Raw genomic sequence first — 16247 nt, 5'->3', positions numbered from 1 at the left:
TTTCAGCCTGTCTTCACAGAATAGGTGCTCCAGCTCTCTGATTACCTTGCTGGCCTTCCCCTGGACCTTCTCTAATAGTTCTATGTCTTTTTCTGTGTTGTCAGCTTCAGAGGTGGGCATAGAACTCTATGTGGAACCTCATTAGAGTGGAGTAGAGGAGGAGAATCCCTTCTCCATAGTAAAAAGTGATAAGCCAAGAGGAAATGGCCTCAAGTCACATCAGGGGAAGTTTAGGTTGAATATTAGAAGAAACTTCTGGACTAAAAGAGTTCTCAAAGACTGGAACATGACACCCAGGGAGGCGGTTGAACCCCCATCCCTAAAGGGGATTCAAATAGGCAGAGATGTGATGCTGAGGGACACGGTTTAGCCCTAGCTTTGGGAGAGTGAGAGAATGGTTGGGCTTAATGATCTTAAATGTCTTTCCAACCAAAGTGATTCAGTGATTCTATTCTATGAAAATATGTTCTCACTTTATTTCTCTCCATGATCCTGGTGCAGTCCTCATGCTATAGATTAGAACTCTGTGGTTTTTATTTATGCATTCTAAGCACTGGAAAGGTGTGTTGCTAACACAGCAACAATTGTGTAATCATACAAAAATATAATAGAATCCAAAGAATTCTGTAGGACTGTTTTGTGTTTCTTTAAGGACTGAGATATAATCTAGTTTGGTTTCCCACAATCAAGTTTATTTCTGTTTAGTTCATGATTTGAAACAAAGTGATCAATAATCAACACCAAGTTTTGGGCCTGATCGGATTTTCATGGTTGTCTTACTAACATCTGCAGACAAGAGTTTGCAGCACCTCTGCTGCAGCATGCTAGGATATGTGACTGCTTCTATGTGTGCTGTATCTCAGCTTCATTTTATTTCCTTGGAAAGGTTAAGATACTGATGCCTGTGATGCTGGGATCCTTCTGGCTTTTTTAACTTGCTTGACTCTGAATCACAAAGGATTTGGTCATCATCAATATGGAAATTGCTTTCACAGCCACACTTCCGTGAAGACCCCCACTGGGCAAAAAGATGAGCTGTCACATTGAATTGTTCTTACTGCAGAATTCAGCCATTTGGTTGGGGGGAAAAATGTGAAGCTGTAAACAGTGACATTTGTCATCATTAGCCAGAGTGGATAAGAAGGTGGGGAAAGGTAGAACGTGACACAAGGTACTGAGTATGGTGAATTCAGAGATGTTCAGAGAGGCCCGTGGAAGATGCCAAGTTGCTGAAGGCACTGAAGCATCTCTGTGAGGAGAAGCGAAGAGGCCTGAGGCTTTTTAGCGTGGAGAAGAGCAGCCTGAGAGAGCATCCTCTAAAGGCTCAGCAAGAGCTGAAGGGTGGAGGGTGAGAGGATGTGGGACCAGACTTCTAGCACTGGTGCCCAGTGATAGGACAAGGGCCAGTGGGCACAAATTGGAACCCAGGAGGTTCCATCTGAACGGAAGGAAGAACTTCTTGGCTATGAGGATGCTGGAGCCCTGGAGGCAGGCTGCTCAGAGAGGTTGTGTGTCTCCTTCTCTAGAGAGATTCCAAATACACCTGGACATTGTGATCCTGGGCAGCCTGGTGTGGGTGACCCTGTTTCAGAGGGCAGTTGGACTAGATGATCTCCAGAGGTCCATTCCAACCCCTACAGTTCAGTGATTCTGTGAGTCTCACATTGCACTTGCCTTTAACAAGCTGGACACCTGAAAGAGTTTCTGCATTTTAGTTCTTGTATGGTTTATTTAAGATACTGGAAGAATAGTCACTTTAGAATATTATACATTGGAGATGCAAGTGCTGAACCAGTGCCTTTTATTTTCAGTCTTACCCTACTCACCTGAGCATTTTGCTATTGCAAAGCCTGCAAGCTGTTATACAAAAAGGGAACACCAAAGCTAAGGAACAATCTATTTTTATCAGTGGCCAGATATTATAAATGCATATATTGTCCTGTGGGTATATATATAGTAATTGCAGGCAGTTAAGATGCTGCTGAGCAAAAATAACCATTCCTGTTTCTATATCTTAATTAAAGTAAATTCTATTAGCAATGGAAGTTGCATTGTTGTCACAGTAATCAACACGCTGTACTGCTTGTGACGGCACAGGTCCCTGTTCACCTCCTTTACTTATCATTAACAAACTCACTTGTTGTTACAGTCCAGATGGTGCAGTTGTACTTTAGACTTTTTGCACAGGACATTGAACAGGAATTATTACACACAACTAATTCCTCCCAGCAGTCTCAGAGAATTCTAACCTGATTTCGCCTGGGCTAGAATTTATGGGTTTTAATCATGAAACCATGAGGACATAATAAAATGCATCTCAAAATGCAGTGTCCAATCTGTTGTTGTAGATTATGCACAACATATGCCAATTTTACTGAAAGCCTCTGTGTGCCATCGGAGGTGGCACAGCAGAAATGGAGGGAAAAAATGAGGAATTTTCATGTAGCTGCTTTTAGCATTTTAGAAAATCGTAGAGTCATTTTGGTTGGAAAATACCTTGATGATGATCAAGTGCAAGAATTATCTAACTTACCAAGACTGGTGCTAAACCATTGCTCCTGTACCAGTGTGCAGACTGGAAGCAAAGCCTGCATTAGACTTCAGTTCTTCCTGAGACAAATTCACAAAAAAAAAAGGAAAGTAAAACAGAGCTGAAACCATACCATGAGTTTATCCTGCAGATATTCCTGGCCATCTGGATGGAAGTCATCTCTTACACATGCCTCCAGCCTCTCCTCTCACCTCTTATATGTGCCTCCTGCCTCTTCTCTCTCCCTCTACTTAGTTTTCTTTGGAACCACACAAACTCAGGATGTGGAAAGGGAGAAGAAAGCTGCCTTCAAGTGTTTTTCAAGTGTGTTTACTTCGTAATCCACCTCAGTCCAGGATAGTGATTTTGTAGACACAGATTATAGCTCAAGTGACAGCCACAGTGCTTTTAATACTGTGGCACTTGTCTCCTGTGTACTAGAGTGTGACAGCTGCCATACTACTTGACACAAATCAATGGACAGTTGGAAGGTTGTAACTCTACAGAGATGACCACAAATAGCTTTTCATCTTTCACTTTTTATCTTAGGTTCCTGAAAGCTCTTTTTAACTACCAAAAAAGTCTCATTTAGTTCACATTAAAACAAACAAACCAAAAAAAAAGTGAGGAAGAGAGAGAAAAAGAGGGAAGAGGGAATGCTGTAAACATAGAGGAAAGAAGACATAAGAAACCCCAACAAATAGAATAAATTTGATTTCTCATTTGCACACAAATCCTCTTCATTACATACAGCTGGAAAAGTTTGAATAACTTGCAAAACTTACCAGGGAGTGAGTCCAATGAGAACAGAAATATATGTTGCTTTAGAGATAAGATGCTGATATAATAATAGTTGCTTGGCTCAAGATGTTTGTGTAGCACTTTGGTATCCCCAGGAAACTGGCTGCATCTTCCAGCTATCGTTAGTTAGAAGAGAGCTCCCCAAGAGAGCAACCCAAGTGAGGATATTTTAAACAACCTTTTGGGCCTTCAGGCTAGTCAAGTGAATTGTTATGATCTGGTTTTATCACTTCAGATCAACTTTACTTAGGGATTTCATGTGTCTCAGTGATGATAATAGCATGGACTTTATTATAAACTTTCTTCAGAAAAGTATTTTTCACTTGATTCTTCTGATCTCACAAGGGGAACTTAATCTTATGTCTTTTGGAGCTGTGCCATGCCCTTGAGTTCTGCTGTAAAGGACAATCAAGCTCTTTTCAATATAGCAACAGTTTTTATAATACAGAAATGCCAATTCTAGGTCATTCTAATACAATGTAATGTGAGCTGCATATGGAAATAATATGTGACATTCGTTATGATACAAATAGAACTTGTTGCAAACAGCTAATGAATCAAGTCTGAAATAGCTGAAGAAGAAGGGCACAGGTTCTTTTGTAAATACTGGGGTCATTTTAAGAAATGCTTATTGCATTAATTGAGTCAAAAATGCTACAAAATATTTCAAGGAGGAAAAAATGAGTAGGTTGTTGTTTGGTCCTTTTTTGCCTGAGGGTAGGGATTCATTGTAATTGCTCTCTGTTTGAAGACAGGTCAGTGGAATGCATTGGAGTATCAATTACTTAAATGCTAAAAATTGTTAATTTACATAATTTGAAACACGAGGTGCTTGCAGGAAACCAATATGTGAAGTAGAATCATAGAATCAGTCAGGGTTGGAAGGGACCACAAGGATCATCCAGTTACAACCCCCCTGCCATAGACAGGGACACCTTTCCCCAGATCAGGCTGGCCAGAGTCTCATCCAGCCTGGCCTTAAACATCTCCAGGGATGGGGTCTCAGCTGCCTTCCTGGGCAACCCATTCCAGGCTCTCACCACTCTCCTGGTGTAGAACTTCCTCCTCATGTGCAGTCTGAAGTAGCTGTGAGTCTTCTCTAAAAGAGTTTTTGGCAAGAACTGCAATCCACTTAGAACCTGGATGATGGAGCTCAGAAACTTGAAGAAGATAAAGTGGTGCTGATCAGATCAGGGAAGCTTACACCAAAAAAAAACCCCAAATCACAAAACCCCAGCACCCAGGGATGGTAGAGGAGTGCATGGACAGAAGGCAGAAAACGTGTGAGTTTCCTCTGGAGAACAGTATGACTAATGACCCAGACTGTTAAATGACTTAGCAGTGCAATCAGTAGCTGTCTGAGCAGGTTAGAATAGTTTGAAATGCCGCTCATTTGAATACTGCTTTATGCTTGTGCCTTTGCCATGTTTGGTGGGTTCTTTCTTTGGTGACTTAAACTTGTGTTACACAGGTTACTATAGTCAGCTGTGTTCTTGTGAGACCTTTTCAAGTAACCGAGAGTCCTGGTGGACAACAAGTCCTCCATGAGTCGTAGTTGTGCCCTTCTGGCCAAGAATGGCAATGACCTCCTTGTGTGCAGTAAGAAGAGTGTGGCCAGCAGGTTGAGGGAGGTGTTTCTGCTCCTCTGCTGTGGTGAGGCCACATCTAGAGTATTGTGTCCAGTGCTGAGGTCGCAGTTCAGCAGAGACAGGGAAATACTGGAGAGAGTCCAGTAGAGGCTACAAAGATGCTGAAGAAAATGGATCATCTCTCTTACAAGGACAGCCTGAGAGACCTAGGACGATTTCATCTAGAGACCAGAAGCCTGAAAGGGGTCAATGCTCAACAAGAACTAAAAAGCGGGGACTAGAGAATGGGGCAGACTCTTTTCAGTGGTACTCAGTTACAGGACAAGAGCCAATGGACACAAATTGGAATCCAGGCAGTTCCATCTGTACAGGGGAAAAAACTGCTGTGAGGATGCTAGCATACTGGAGCCATGGAGCAGGCTGCCCTAAGAGGTTATGGAATCTCCTTCCCTGGTGAGATTCTGAACTCACCTAGACACTGTGATCATGGGCAACCTCCCCTGGGTCTCCCTGCATGAGAGTTGGACTAGATGATCTCTGGAAGTCCCTTCGAACCCCCATGAGACTGGGATTTAGTAACTGTGTGGTCGATGTATCATCTTGTACCTGGGTGCCTGAACACTTTGAAATCTGCAACCTCCTCAAAGTTTTTTGCCATGTGTTTAACCCTAGATAAACTGCAGAGAAAGGAAAAATGTCTTCTTTCATTTTAACTTTACTAAATGTAAACTTCAGCTACTGAACTGATTTTCTAGACAAGGAGATAATCTGTTCCTGACAAATTCCTGCTCAAACCAAAGCTGAGACAGCAATCAGCAAGGTCTGTTTCTGTGGAAGAGTGCACAAAGCACAGCTCTGGGAAACCTGGTGGCTGATAGGGGTACTCTGTGGACTGCAGGGTCAGTTTGTGCCATGATCTGAGAGACTTGATAGTTAGATAATGGTTTCACTCAATGATCTTAAAAGCCTTTTCCAACTAAAATTATTCTGAGGTCCTATGTTCCCATTCTGTGCTCATCCTAGGAATTATAATCTCAGAGCTAACCCAGGAGGTTCAGTTGTGCAGTTTATTCAGAGGTGTTTGAGTGCTGATCTAAGCCACTTTTCTTTCTTCCTAACATCTCCTGCCCCAGTGACCCTTGGGTGTGGCTAGAAATACTCTACTTTTTAACCCTTGCAGCTTCAAATCTTATGATCTGCTTCAGCCACCATGGTTGTACAGTCAGTGGATTTCCCAGGCACATGCTGAGAGCTCCACATCACATGGTTTTATTTTCAGCGGATAAAAATGGAGGGGTTACACCACTACCTTCACTGATCTGGTAACATTAATAAGGCAAGGACTTGAAGAGAAGTTGATCAACAGAGGCAAAGTTTTAAAATCTCATTTAAATATATTGTAAACTGGTTTTGAAGAATCTCTGTTTTGGTTTTGTTTTCTCTCTCTGCTGTCCTGTCACTGAAACAGGAAGACTACACCAGTGGAGTAATCTATCATTTATGAAAGTCATGACCAAAGTCTTTGTGTAGAATTTAATTTCTTGTGTTCTCTTAAATGCATTAGTTTACTCAAGGGACATGCTTTTATAACAGTCATGCTTAGCTTTTATTTTATTCTTATCCTCCTGTGGGAAGATGTAAGCACTGAGCAAATATCCACAAAGCTTTCTCCTGGACATGGAATTTACACTCATGCAAGTCTAGATGCTAAATATTGACCTGATCCCATAACACCACTGTTGAAACAGTAACTCCCTGGTTACTCAGCTGGGTTTTGAAGCCAAACTACTTTGATGATTCAAGTTGTTCAGCACTTAGTGCTTCTCATCAGCTCATAACTGAAAAAGGTGATGTGCAGATGGCTTGCTTCCCTCTTCCAAATGGTGCTGTTCTTAGTGAAGCTGTGCCAATATGATCATTCTCAAAAAGAAGCGTGAATTGATTGTCATCTCAGCTTTAGCTTGCTACCATTTTAATTAATACATAAAATCATTATGATGTTTCAAGAACTGGTCATGTTACTCCTATTGCTAGTAGCCCTCAAATACAACTAGAATCGCATCACCCTCTCACCGGCTTGTATGTGTATTAATCATAGAGTCATAGAATGGTCTGGATTGGAATTGACCTCCAAAGGTCATCTACTCCAACCCCCTCTGCAGTAAGCAGGGACATTCTCAACTAGATCAGGTTGGCCAAAGCACTGTTGAGCCTCACCTTGAATATCTCCAGGGATGGGGCCCCAACCACCTCCCTGGGAAACCTGCTCCAGTGTTTCACCATCCTTATGGTAAAGATCCTGTTCCTAACATCCAATCTAAATCTGCTCTTCTCTAGTTTGAAGCCACTGCCTCTTGTCTTGTAATAGTTATAGGTTGTTCTTTAAAGCTTAGAAACAATAATAGTGATAACTATTAAATAACTGACAATAATAGTAATAATAATGCTTAGATATTAGTTTTAGGGTTAATACCATCTCTGTATCTCTCCTGCTTCCTTTACTCAAAAAGAAGGGCATATCTTGTTGTTTGTGAATTGCTGGTGGTAGTGAGTCTTTGGAAGTGATCAGACTCATTCAAAAACCAACTGGCTATCTATTAAGGAAGGAATCACAGAATGGTGGGGCTGTGAGGGACCTATGAGGATCATCTAGTCCAACTCCTCTGCTAAAGCAGGGTTACCCACAGTAGGTTGCCTAGGATCACAATGCCCAGGTGGGCTTGGAACCTCTCCAGAGAAGGAGACTTCACAACCTCTCTGGGCAGCCTGCTCCAAAGCTCCAGCATCCTCACAGCAAAGGAGTTCTTCCTTCTGTTTAGGTGGAAATTCTTGAGCTACAGTTTGTGCCTGTTGCTCCTTGTCCTTTAATAATAAAGCAAATGGGATCAAACCCATGTCTCCTGCTAGCATGTTGAGCAGAACAGATTCACTTCACCTGTTTTATGCTTTTCCTTGGCCAGCAATATGAACATTGCTGAGGATATCTCTGTGGTGTTTATGATGACATCTTCCTTTAAGGAAAATGCAGCTAAAGATAAACTGAGGCTTAGGTTCCTTGCAGGATTTACATGTGATAATACTAATCCTTGTGTGGGAATGCAGTAGATAGTTATGAGGGAGGTACTTGAATTCTGTATGCCATAAATATATAGTCTTGACCGTTGAAGAGTGGGACTGACCACAGCCAAGCTAACAAGCCAAAATATTGAGAATTTCTCCTCTAGGCAGAGTCTTATGGCCTAGAAATATCTCAGATGAGGGAGAATTTAATATGCAGTCCCTGCTTCCAACAACAGAATGCATAAATAACACTGTATTTAGGTACGTGATGTAATTAGCTGGTGGACCCAGTAGGGTTTGACAGCAGGCTATGTGAAGAGAGGCTCAGTTTTAGCATTGCTTATGTAAACTTGAGGTGATGAAGCAGCCAGATGGTATTTTTTTCTGTATAACTTTCTCAGTAGGCATATGAAGAGTTTTGGAATCACATGGTGGTTGACCAAGATGGCACAAAAACATTGGGATTGAACAAGCATTTGAACTCTCTGGTTCCAAATCAAACTGATTGTCCAGTAAAGTCAACCTTCCCTTCTCCATTGTGTTGAATAGATTTCAAGCTATTGCTCAAAATGTTGATAATGATAATTAGGCACTTTAGGGTTTGTGAGTCTGCAGATTTCTGCTGTGCATCAAATTAAAGGCAGGTGGCAATTCTTGATGAGAAATCAAGTTAAAACCTAACCAGATTTCCTCTGATAAATTGGAAAGAATAAAATTCCTTGGAGAAGTGTGTATCAGATGCTACTTGCGTAATCCTTGATGTCTTCCTGGAAGGGTAGTTTAAATGAACTGACTAATACAATCCTGTAGGTTTCAGTAAACAGTAAAATTCATTCATTCCCTGTAAATGTCACCCACAGATTAGATTATTTTAGCTGTTTTAAGAGAGGAGGGTGTAGAAAGGAAACAAGTTTTGAATAGTGATCTAGATTAGGGGAGATATGGATAGAATTGGATTTCCCCAGAAGCAGAATATTAAATCTATGCAGTAAATGTGTTGTGTTTTCCCTAGTGTAATATAACATAAAAATAAAGGAAAAAAAAGATACAATAAATATAAAGAAGGATCTCAGCTGGATGATCTCAAAAGAAAGTGGTTTAAAAATGCTTTTTACAAGACTTGTTAACTCAGAGGAATGCATAGTGGAACAATCCCTCATTTATAACTGTAGAAAAATTGTATTTGGTATTTGCTATTTCTATGTCTTTTTAGGCTCTGAAGTGTATCTACCACCAAAACCAAAAACAAACAAACAAAAGAAACCAAACCATAACTGTAACATTTTTGCCCAGAAATATATTTTGTATCATTTTTTTTATGTGAATGTTTACAACAAACACTTTTTTCTTACAAATTCACTTGTGTGAAACTCATGATGAAGAAGAGGAAGTTCTATGGAAGCTGCTTCTAAAACACACTAATGGTGAAAGCATTCTTGCCAGGATTACAGTTTGTGCTGTTGAATTAGACCTCTGAAGTTAAGCCAGTTAAGGTAACAAATAATGCCCCATTAGATGTTATTGTGAGAGACAGATAACTTTCAAAATGCTTTCATAATTAAAGCTTCATTAAATAACGTGCAGGGTGAAAGCTCTAAACAAGAGACTTATGTATTAGAAGCTTCTTGGTGAGGCCAAAGCTGCTGTGATGTTTACCATCTCTGAAATTCACTCTATGTGCTGTTTTTTTTAACTCGGATTCCACATATGGCCTCCAGCCATACCTGTGGTAGGAATCAGTTTAGCAACCACTTTTTAGACTGGCAGCAAAGGAAACAAAGGAGCAGCCTGATCTAGTTGCAGATATCTTTGCTTACTGGACTAAAAGACCTTAAAGGGTCCCTTTCAGCCCAAACTGTTCTGTGATTCTATAATGCAAGATTCTTCAACTTTTCCTCTCAGCTTATTGTGGTGGAAGCAGCAGGTTTCAGGTCTGCCCCAGGCTGCTTACATATCTAGACAGAATCATAGAATCACAGAATTGTTTTGGCTGGAAAAGACCTTTAAGATCACCAAATCTAACCATTCTTTAACTCTACCAAGTCTGGTGCTAAGCCATGTCCCTCAGCATCACATCAGTGTGAGAAATGTCTGCCTGATCAGGGTTTGTTAGTCTCTGTGCTAGTCCTTTGTTAGTAGCCTAATAAATTGTCTTCTCAGGAGAATGTAGACGCCCTTCAGAAGTATGTTACTGGCCAGCTTCTGCCCATGGGCTCTAAGTTGAGCTTTGTTGGGTGTTGTTACCCTATGCTAACCTGTATGACTGTGAGCTAGCCAAAGCAAAAGGAAAGCCAAGGAAACCTATGCAGATAGTTTGTTGTTACGTTTAGGACCAGGGAGAGAGACAGGCTGTGACGCTGTCTCTTTTCTAGTTCCTAGGGCAAGCCTACATATTCACAGACTCACAGATTGGCCATCTTGTCCAACTGCCCTGCGGCGAGCAGTGATACCTCCAATCGGTTCAGACTGCCCAGGGCCACATCAGATCTGATCTTGAATGTCCCAAGAGGTGGGACCTCCATCACATCCCTGGCCACTCTGTTCCAGTATCTCACCCCTCTCTTAATAAAGAACTTCCTCCTTATGTCCAGCCTAAATCTACCCTGCTTCAGTTTCAAACCATTGCTTCTAAATGATGTCTATGAATTTTACATTGGCAGTAGTTTTGGTGGTTCAGTCAATACATTTTTACATTCCTACCTTAGAAACAATGCTGGTGAATAAGAAATTCAGTGTTCCAGTGCCAATTAAATGCAACATTTTTCCACTGTGGGGAAGAAAAGGAGATATTTCATACCCACAGTATAAATGTGTGCCTAGACATGAAAAACATGGTGTGTTTGTAGTTGTGCCTAGGATTTGAAAGCCTTTTCAACCGACTGCAAGGGCATTTACATCAAGGATTTAAATTGACTTGACATGACATAATAGAACAAAAGGAGACATTTTCTCTGAAGTATTATAGACTTCAGACATACAGGGACATTTTTTGTGTCTTGAAAAAAAATTGCTTCTTATTTCTCGGAAAGATAATGGTTGCTTGTACACTAGTTGCATTAATCTGTTGCCATGTGCTCAGGAATGACGTCTCTATTTTTCTACCCCTCTGATATGTTTCATTGTCAAGACAGACTTGTTAGAAGGCAGCAGTTAATTTGACTTCACCTTTTTACTTTGGCACCTAATAGTTGCTCTATCAGTCAGAACTGATTAAATCTAGGGGAAAGAGCATAACCATTTTCTCCAGTCTTTCTTGCCATTTTTCATGTCACAACATTGTGATTGTTGTGCTTAATCTGCATGATTAATCTGCATGGATTCCATATAATGATTTAGGAGCTGTTGTAGATCGTTGTTCAAAGACTGATTCAAAACAAGTTGGTAGATGGATTTATTTGGATTTGTATCAGCGCAACCTTACAGATTTACATAGCAGTCATTTCTAAGGCAACACTGTGGAGAAGTATTGACTCAATGTGATTGATAGATTGGCTGCTGCTTACGAAGGATTGCAGGGGAAATGGGTTTGGGTTTCTTGATGAACAGAACTGGTGCATTATATGAACCATAATGTATTTTGGGTTTCAAAATTTGAATCTTTAAACAGCTCCTGTTGCATTATGAGGGAAGTTAGCACCTAGAGGGAAGATTTACTTCCATGCTGAATTACTTTGTTGTAATAGGTTAATGCAAAGGTTAACCTGTCTGTTAACCTGCAAAATTTTCTGTGTTCATTTTCAACTAATTAAAGGAAAGGAAACAAGATCAATTAGTCCTAAGTAAAGATGTGAACTAAGTAACATAAACTGTGGTGGTTAATTTGAAGGAAAGACCTTCAGTGCTAAGTCTCAGTACTGGGTAGCACTGTAAATTCTCGCTTCACTCAGCCTCACAAGTTTTAAGAATTCCTTTTTTTCACTTAAAATGTTTACTTCCTGAGTCGAGACCTTTTTGACCCATCCTCTTGGATTTCTATTAACACGAAATACCTTTCAGATCAAATTCCTAAAGCTTAGAAGGTTGAAAAGCTCTCTAGGTGTTTTACCACTGGAGGTAAGGTGGTAGTCGATTTGTACACATACACAGGACAATCTTTGATAGACCCTATCTATTAGCTTCCTCTTCTGCAAGTCAAAGCTGGAAATTCACTGTCAGTTTTAGTGAAGGTAGCTATTATTTTTGCCTTTCTTTTCACTTTTCTACTAAAGCAAGGACATCGAGCTACCAAGAGTTCTGTGGGGGAAGGAAGAAATCAAATAGCTAAAATGTTTTTTTCCACTTCAATATGAAAGGCCTTATCTGCTCGTTGTCTCTTTTACATCTGGAGCAATTGATCTGCCTTTCCAATACCATAGTTCCTGCAGTTTTTACAGTGCTGTTTGCCTTAGTTCTACCTGACTCCTCTTCTGCAGTTACTTGCTCTAAACACCAGCAACAGACTACCTCAGTGCTGCTACATGAGCCGACGTTCTCAAAATCAGTAACTCACTGAAAGCTACGACTTCCTGGACAGGCTCAGTTCCAGTACTCTGCATTGTGGAATTTCATGGAGTCATGGAGTGATTTAGATTGATCTATTTCCACCCCTCAACATGAACAGGGACCTTTCTTACTCAACTAGATTGCTCCAGGCTCTGCTCAGCCTGGCTTTAGATGCTCCAACTTCTGGGGCTGGAACTCCCACAACTTCTCTGGGCAGCCTATTCTGGTGCCTCATCGTCTTCATGAGGAAAAATTTACTGATGTTTCTTTCTCCTTCACCTGTGCTGAAGGTCTAGTTACCTATTAGAATTATATTTTGTACCATTACTGTGATGAGATTTCTCCTTCAAGGTGTTGTGACCTTTGCATTAGATTTACTCATGTGAAGCATTGCTTGGGAGACTATCAGGTATCATGTAGGTGTGGTGCTTAGGGACATGATTTTTTGGTAGACTTGGCACTGTTAGGTTAATTGGACAATCTTTTCCAACCTTAATCATTCTAGAATTACTGATTTTTTTAAATCATTGTCCAGGATGCATCAAAAGCAGCTTGGTCAGCAGATTGAGAGAAGGGATTCTTCCGCTCTGCTTCCTTGACACCCCACCTGGAGTAGAGTGTCCAGCTCTGGAGACTCTAGCACAAGTTAAAATGGCTCCAGAGGAGGCCATGAAGATGGCTGGAGCACCTCTGCTGTGACCCATTCTAACAGTGCTCCACTGAGAAAGAAGAAATAAGTTAATAATATTAAGTGGGTCTGGAGGAGAGCCACCAACATGACTCAAGGGCTGGAACATCTCTGCTGTGAGTACAGCCTAAACCAATTGAGATTGTTCAGCCTGGAGAAGACAAGGCTCTGGGAAGACATTAGAGCAGCCTTCCAGTACCTGAAATGGGCTACAGGAGCACTGGAGAAGGACTTTGGAGCATGTGATCACAGAGGTCACTTCCAACTTAGGCCATTCTATGATGCTGTGACTCTTTATAAAGACATGGAGTGACAGGATGAAGAACAGTGGCTTCAAACTGGAGGAAGATTGATTTAGATTAGATTTTAGAAGGAAATTCTTCCCCAAGAGAATGATGAGACACTGGAACAGGTTGCACTTGAGGAAGCCCTGGAGGCTCCAAGCCTGGAAGTGTTCAAAGCTAGGTTGAATAGAGCCTTGGGCAGCAACGTTTAGGAGGAGGTGTCCTGGCACATAGCAGGAGGATTAGGTTTAGATGACCTTTAAATTCCCTTCCAACCCAAAGCATTCAGTGATTCTGTGATCTGCTTGATTCAGGACCTCTAGGAACAGTAACAAGTTTTTGAGTGCACTCACTTCCATTTTCTCTGAAGATCAGTCATATCAAAAGCAAACTATGCCACTCTTTGGTCAAATAACTCCCTCTGATAATTTGTTTTGTGTGTTGAGTATTGGCAGTATTTATTTGGACTTGCCACTCTAATTTTTCACACTTAGTGTTACAGTGGTGGTTGTCAGCCTATTCCAAGTGGTTAATGCTTCAGTGACCACAGAAAATAAACTATAACTGTTTGTAACTCACTCTCCTACATCTGCTTACATGGTAGCAGCCTCGTGTATCTTATTTATGCCATCTTCCTTTAGCTGTTCTGAAAGCCTGGATTCCCTTATTCTTACCTCTTAGGAATGTCTTTATATCTGTCTCATTGGCTCTTTCCTCTACTCAAACTTTACAGAGACTATTCCTCTCCATTTCTCATGGCTTAACGTCTGTGTAACCGTTATTTCTCTCAGTGGCCCATTTTGTACTGCAGCTTGTAGGAAGCGTGCTCTGCAAAATGTAGCTGCATGGCACCATCTCATAAAAGCCCACAGTAGTTGCCTTTGAGCAGTATAATTATGTTTTGAAGGAAGTAAAGTCCCTGATTTGGTCTGTGTATAATGCTGCTGTTTGATGTTAGAAGTACATTTGATCACACAGAATTTTGTCCTTGAAAAAGACGCTTTCTCCTGTTTTAATACCGCTGCTCACCTTCATATATTATTTAAACCTAACAGATGTATACCTACAGGCTCATTTATTTTATTCCAGCAAAGTCCAAGCAGTGAAGAAAAATGAAGTTACTAATCACTGTAGTGTGAAATACTTTTTAGAAAGGCCTGTGTCTCTGTCAGAGTAATTTATTACCATAAAATATGAGAGAAAGGAAGGAAAAAGAAAGAAGGAAAGAAGAAAAAAGTGAGCTAGTAGCTTACAGAACCTCTTGAGTTGGAAAAGACCTCTGAAATCAAGTCAAATGTCAATGTAACACCACCTTGGCTGTAGGAGGGAGCAGACTTGTGTCTGTGATTTAGATTGGGTTCACACACAGGGGTACCAGCTTGGCTGTGTGTAACATTGCAGTACCAGTGCTCTGCTGGCCCCAGCCCTGAGAGCTGGGGCTGGAGGCTGGGGCACCTCTGCTCTTTTCCATGACAGAAAATAACAGTGTTTTAAGGAGTGCTAGAGAACAGAGCCCCTGAATCACTACTTACTCTTCCCTGATCGTTTCTGTGTCATTGACTGGAAATCACAATTATCAAGCTGGAAGAGGGTACATTTAGGCTGGATATTAGGACGATATTCTTCATGGTAATGGTGGTGAGACACTGGAACAGGTTGCACAGAGAAATTGTGGATGCCCCCTCTCTGGAAGTGTTTAAGGCCATGTGGGACAGGGCCTTGAGTGGAAAGTGTCCCAGCCCATTGTAGGGGGGCTGGAACTGGATGACTGTTAAGGTCCCTTCCAGCCCGAACCATGCTATGCTTTGATTCTGTGTTCTAAAGAGCCATGTCCCTGCATTCCTCGAGCACTTCCACCAACAGTGACTCCACTACCTCCCTGGGTAACCTATTTCAATGCTTGAGCAGAATTGGTAGAACTTTGAGAAGTGAAGCATTTGCAGCCATAAAAGACAGAACTGGAACCAGTGCTTTATCTTGTCTGGGTAGCACCATCCTCGTATTATGGAGTTTACTGGTTTTGCTACAGAAAGTGACAGTGGATTGTAGCTATAGAAATCTCAGGTCAATATGGACAGTAAATTGACTTTGAAAAGAGGAAACTAGATTTTTTAAAACCAGACAGGTACATAATCCACAAAGCTGCTTAGATAGCTTAAGCACAAGCTAAATCCTTGGGGCAGACAGTAAAGGGTTGTACACAGCAAAAAAAAATGTAAAGCTTTCTGCAGCAGTGAATCCTGTGTGATCTGTAACTGTGTTTCTTTAAGAGAAAAACAAACAAGCAAACACAAACCCAAGCCAAACCAAAAACCCCAACAACCAGCCAAACCCCCAATCAAACAAAACCAAACAAAACACAAAACCAAATAAGCAAAAATCCAACAGACAAAAAATGCCTGGTCCTTGTCCTTTAAGCTAATAAGGGAACATTCAAGTTGCTAATTAAGTCTCTGTTTTTCCCTAGTGGATAAATCAACTGTTACATGGTGATTTGTTTTTGTCTCACACCACTGTCTGTTTGAAAGACTTCATAGAATCACAGAATGGTTTGAGTTGGAAGGCACCCTAAAGATCATCTAGTTCCACTCCTCCTGCCATGGGACAGGACACATTCCGCTAGACCAGAGCTCCTTGGAAGATGGCTTTGAACACTTCCAGGGAGGGGGCAACCACAACCTCCTTGAGCAATCTGTTCCAGTGCCTCAGTATCCTCTCTGTAAAGAATTTCTTGAAAGACCCTTTAGATCAGCTTCTTCCTTCCTTGAGAGTAGATGATTGTTGGCAGGGGCTTAAAATTGATTTCTCTGTGA

General features: G+C 41.2%; 1 protein-coding gene across 12 annotated transcripts in view; it reads left to right on the top strand.

Moving 5' to 3' along the window:
• CNTNAP2 (contactin associated protein 2) overlaps positions 1 to 16247 on the top strand; it is a 1124907-nt gene that overhangs the window by 752439 nt on the left and 356221 nt on the right. The window lies entirely within an intron of this gene.

This window comes from Pogoniulus pusillus, chromosome 32 (assembly GCF_015220805.1).
Source record: "Pogoniulus pusillus isolate bPogPus1 chromosome 32, bPogPus1.pri, whole genome shotgun sequence".
Lineage (NCBI taxonomy): Eukaryota > Metazoa > Chordata > Aves > Piciformes > Lybiidae > Pogoniulus > Pogoniulus pusillus.
The sequence above is the reverse complement of the archived record's forward strand: the minus strand, read 5'-3'. Positions and strand labels throughout refer to the sequence as shown.